Genomic DNA, 6,001 nt, shown 5'->3' on the forward strand with positions numbered 1-6,001 from the left:
ATTTTTGTCCATCAGATTGACAGAATTTTAACTGTAATGACAGGTTTTCATAATAATTTGGAATTATTGGGTTGAAGTGAATTGAGGATTTCAACTCCAAAAGGTACCCTGCAAACATAGATAAAAATCATTTGTCTAAGTTTGAATCAGAGGGTTCTATAAGGTTAAAAGACTGGTCTTTCTCTTTAGCCTCTACAATCACTGTTAAGCTTGCTGACGGAATATGTATGGTTAAGGAGAAGCTTATTAGCCAAGAACATCAAATATGTATATAAAAAAATGGGGCTTTACTATAAAAGGACAAATAGGGTGGCACAAAGACAAAATGGTACAACGCCTCCAAATAAGAACAAACCGGTTCAGTTATTATGACCATGTCATTCTCCGACAATGACATTGACTACAACTACGGGTGCATTTTTTTATTGGTCTGTTATGGAGTTTTTTATTCACTTTTGTGCTCTTGACATAAAAAGAAGAAATTGGAGGAAAAACATGAAATAAAATGAAACAATGAAACATGGACAGCTTCCCAACAGTGACATCCCATAGGTTATTATTCAAGAGTGACATCTATGGATGTTATGTTTAAAATGGAGAATAACATTTTTTTCCTTCCGCCCCAACTGGAAAGCTTTAATTCTTTGTACCCATTATACAATTTTAGGCTTGAAGTGGACTTTTAAATAATTTTCTCTAAAAAAATTAAAAGGAAATCCATAAATAATAATTTAAATAAATACATAATAAGTAATTAGTAAGTGTAAATCTATACAAACTGAATATTACATCAACACAGGGCTAACTAGTTTTGACCTCAACACTATTTGTACTACATTACAGACTATATTAGTTCAGGACCCGCTTGTTTAGACGGATCCTGCGTCTATTAGATGTATGATCTAAAAATATGGTCCTTCTAACATTACTCTTTCAACGAAGTCACATTGCCTTAAGAGTTACACGAAGCTGATTCGTTACGACGTTTTTTAGTTTACCAATAAAACGTATATGTTTGGTGCTGGAATACTTGCCAATCTTGGGCTGAAACAGGGAGCACATCTTCTCCAAGCTTTGTGCAGTGTATTTAACATACTTGCTACCCACTCGCATCTTGTTCAACCAAAACCCCATACTTGTGCCTGTAGCTCCTATAAACAGGTACAACTGCCTGCACCAAAAGTTGGCATAACTTCTTCCTCAAGCTTTCGTCATATATGACCCAATTAGAGTGCTTCTTGTACCTTTCATAAAAAAGCCTCATTGAAAATCAAAATCCTGGTGATCAAAAGGAAATGAAATTAAACCCTTTTGGCTTAGAAGAGGCTTCCCCAGCTCTCTCTCAAGTAGAGAGATGCACAATAGTCCTTGTGTTTCTCATGAGCTTCTAACCAAGAATCTCCCATTATATCCCCAAGCTGTGTGCCTTTCATTTGGTCGAAATGACAGTGATTGTTCATCATGAAAAGGTAGAGGGAGATGTCCTCATTGGCCTTGGGCCATGCATCCAAATTTAGCCCAGCTTCCTTCATGGTACTATAAATCTGATGGGAAAGGACATCATCATCACCACATCATCACACACATCTTGTTTCCGGCTTTGATGGATCTGCAAGATCTAGATCAAGCTTGGCCTATAATCATCTCCTAGCAGTTTTTTATAGTAATTAGTTATAAAGCTTACTAGCCTGGGAACGCTACCATCCAAAGGAGGAGAAAATCGCCTTTGCAACTCCACTTGGCTATTCAAAAAAGAAATCAGGATTATGCTATTCAAAGCGTACAGCCGCGCGGCGCTACTTATAAAACATTCTATTTATGGAGTACAGCCGAGCGGTTATACGCTTGAAACAAAAAAGTGTTGCCTTGCGGCTATAATCTTATAATATCCTTTTTACTATTTGCTTTTTTATTAATTACATAATATCTTAGCCTTATTTAATTAATTTCATATGTGATTATTTTTTACTGAATAATTAAATTCATACATTATATTACTTAATAAATGGTAATTATTATTTTTCATTTTTTTTATTTAATCAAATATTTAAATACAAATTATTCAATAAGTAAATAGTAATTAAAACATAACTTCTAAATAAAGTAATTAAAAAAGAGAAATATGTTATAAAACCAAAGAATTGAGGAGAGAATTTAGAAGCAGAGAAAAACCTCTCAGATTGGTTTCTCTCTTCAGTATATTATCTCAATTCAATTACAATGAGGGATGAACCCTTTTGTAGGCAAAGCCCCTTCCAACATGTGGTGAGCTCCACCTTATCATTTACAACACTCCCCTTTGGAGACCACAAATGATACGGAAATATGCCTCGTTAAAAACCTTGCTAGTAAAAACCCAATGGGACAAAAACTGGTCGAAGGGAAAAACAGTACATAACCATGTGTAACAGAAAATTCTGTGTATATTGTCATGCGTGCGACACTGCCTCGTTAAAACCTTGCCAGGAAAAACCCAGTGGGATAAAAAAAAATCTGGACGAAGGAAAAAGAGTACAGTGTGTAAAGGTCTTTATTGACAGCACGCTCCCCCTAATGCTTGGCAAAATATCTTTAAGCCATACTGTTGATCATCTTTCTGAATATCCTAGTTGACACTGCTTCTGTGAGTCAATAGTGTATGAGGGTCTTTATTAATACCACGCTCCTCCTGATGAAGATCTCCCCCTGAAAACTTCATGACTAGCTTTTTCCAGTAAGCGACCATAGAGATTTCCAGAGTCCGCATATCTAATAACACTTGGGCTATTTATAAGTTCACTCAAAAATATGCCCGTATATGGTGTTATGCTTAGATAGCATCAAATATGCCTCACATCATCCCAAAATGATGGTGATGGAGTTGAGCTCTATCTGGAAAATATGATGTCCGGTCCAATATACTTCCGGAAAATCCTTAAAGTGTCCAACGGATAATCCTCATAAAAATGTTTCAATACTTTCTTAGTATAAGCAAGAATCTCGTTGGCATAATGCTCGATCTTTAAGTCGAGACAAATATTTCTGGAACTCTTGAGAAGCTTTAATGTGTTGCAAACACATTATAATCAATATACTCATTGAGGCAATTTATGTACATTAACATTGAGTACAGATTTTGTGCTTCAGGCACATGTCATTCAGGGACTTGCTTCATGCAATTTCAATCCTTTCAAGGATTTTGTTTAAAGGGATTAAACTTTATGACACATTAAATAGCTTTAACCCAGCTATTTATACATCTTTAGGGAATCGCTTCTGGCGATATGCTCCGTACATTTAATAACCCTTAAAGATAACATGTTGGTCTCCGTAAATGTGCAATAAAGGGGCACAATTGAATCTATAAATATGGAGAAAACCCAACATTCCTTGTTTATGCCAAAAAAACATTGTGTCATACAAAGTAGGTATATTCCCTTTTATTCCGAACACCCAAGTATAACTTTCAGTATTAACAAATTTTGGGGTTCGTACTGTGGGTTTGTTCTTTCACGTTCATTCTCATCTATAATGGAATTGCCTCATTCCATTTTGGCCAATGATATTGTCGACATTTAATAATTGAACGTGGTTCCAATCAACACAGCCCATTGATGATTTGAGTAGCTACTCCAAAATCAAAATTTGTCATTCATCAATTCATGATCCCACCATTCTCATGTGCATGCGCATGCATCAATTATAAGCATTTCTTTGCTTTTGGGTACCCAAGCCACTTCAGGGGGCTTTTATGATGTGAGAATGTGGATTATAACCTCCAATGGAGCGTTATTTTACAGTAGGGCGTGAATAATCTCCATTTAGGGAGTTGGAACATTTAGAACCCATATATCTGTCATGCTGCAGGCATGCCACAGATTAATACATACATGTCAATTAATTTCTGGGACTTTAACCCATACAATTTGCTACGCATTAGGCGTGCACAATATCAATATTGACATGTTAAAGGATTGTCCTTTTGGGACTTCAATCCATATCATTTGCTACACAACAGACGTGCATCATATTGATCACTGCTATACCCATATTTTGTTCTTATGGGACTTTAATCTGTGCAGTGTATTATCAATGTATCCAACTTGCAATTTGTAAAATTTGCATTAATAATTCATGGATACATACAAGCCATTCTTTTGGAACAGACTTATCTCCCCATTTGGTTACCTTTCAAGATAAAATATCAAATAAGTATATAAGCATAAAATAACACAAGTATTGCTTACATCCTTAGGTGGGAGAAACTTTTCTCAAGTATCATTCAAACTTGTATCAGCCCAGCAAATATAATGTAGTGCTTGATGATCTAGTTATATCCTGCAAGAGCAAAAATCACAATTCTTTTGCCTCTGTCAAAACAAATAACCCTCAGAGTTAGGATCACTTCATGGATTCTTTCTTCAGATGTTCATTCTAAAGAAATAAAATCTCTTATGAACAGAGAGTTACAAAAAGAGAAAAAATGCAAAAAAAAATTGTGATATTGATTGCAAGATAAGGTAAGCAATCAGGGAAGGAAGCTGGTGGGAGCAGACAACAAGCTCAGCAATCAAGGAAGGAAGCTGGTGGGAGCAGACAACAAGCTCTCATTTCTCCTAGTCTAGAAGGACCTCAGGAGATTAGAGCATAAGGTCGCCTTCACAGTTCCCTGATGTAGCGGAAACGTGATCAGGGATAGTCTCGCTTCCTGAATGGATGATCAGAGATAGTCTTGCTTCTCGGGCATATTGAGTGCTTACTAATAAGAAAAACAAGTAGATATCGCATCACTAGGTATGGAGTAAACTGGATGTCTTCTGCAAAGAAAATTTCGTTAGTAACACATTTATACACAAATAAGAGGAATAGGTAGAACCGGTGAATTTCAAATTAACCATAGGAAAATTGCGAGATTCTCGGGGTGCTTTTGAAAAAATAGCTCCGTGAAATCCGCAAAGCAAGATCGGCTTTGACGAAAATAATACTTGAAAACGCCGAAAGTGCCGACAGGCATTATTAGAGGCCGCGTGAAGTTTTGGACTCTGGGAAAGAAAAAGATAATATGGGGATCCGAGAAGATATTGGGATCCTGGAAATGTTGCCACATTTTCGTCTATAGATATTGCCTTTGCAAAACTTGATTGGAGCAACTGCGTTTCAACTCAACTTCCTTCATTTTCTGAAACTTTAGTTTTTGTAAGACTTTCTTCGAAACCTTCTTAAAATGGCTTCCTCTTCTTCCTGCCCAAATTATTTCAATTTAAATGATGCTCCCACAACAACCAGTGACGCCAAAGTTTGGCGTCCATCCTTTGTATCCCAAAATCGTCATCTCACAGTTAATGATTCTGTGATGATGAATGATGCTACTGCTGTCATAGTAGCTAGGAATTTCATTATTCCAATGGATGAAATGTTGTTGACAGGGAGGTCTGAGGAAGAGGCTATTGATGACTCAATGGCTTTTAGCATTCAGAGTGCTGCTTCTGTTTCTAACATGGCTGATCGTTTGCGTGCTAGAGCAAACGAGGTTCAGAAGTAACAACTGAAAATTCGTCTCTTCAAAGAATGCTTCATGAGTCTCAACAGGAGGTTGAGAAACTTAAAGGAGAGAATAATGCCTTGTTGAAACTGGTGAGTTCGTACTCTGTTGATACACTGAGAAGGCTAGACATGCTGCAGGTCTCCAATGAAAGAATTTTGGGAGACCACGAGAGGCTCATGGCTAAGCTTAAGAGGCGCCGTCCTCTTCCTTCAGAGGCTTCCAGAACATAATGTAATTTTATAGATTTTACAGGGCCTGCACCTTCATTGCAGGTGGAAAAAATCTATATGTTGTATGCTCCTTTCCTGTTATAATAATTGCGCACATTCTTAAACTTGCACCTGTGGTTTTTACGTCTTTTCAAAATGACGGTTTGGAACCTTGTGCCTTATAGGTTCAAATAACCACATCAAATCTCTCAAATTACATATTTCCATGCATGTGAGCCCGGAACTTTTGGCATGGGCTAAACACAAA

At 36.8% G+C, this 6,001-nt stretch overlaps 1 pseudogene; it reads right to left on the reverse strand.

The window, feature by feature from the left end:
• Positions 1 to 942: 942 nt before the first annotated feature.
• The window catches only part of LOC117620874, a 7,199-nt pseudogene continuing 2,140 nt past the window's right edge, over positions 943 to 6,001 (reverse strand).

Source organism: Prunus dulcis, chromosome 3 (genome assembly GCF_902201215.1).
Source record: "Prunus dulcis chromosome 3, ALMONDv2, whole genome shotgun sequence".
In the NCBI taxonomy this organism is placed as follows: domain Eukaryota; kingdom Viridiplantae; phylum Streptophyta; class Magnoliopsida; order Rosales; family Rosaceae; genus Prunus; species Prunus dulcis.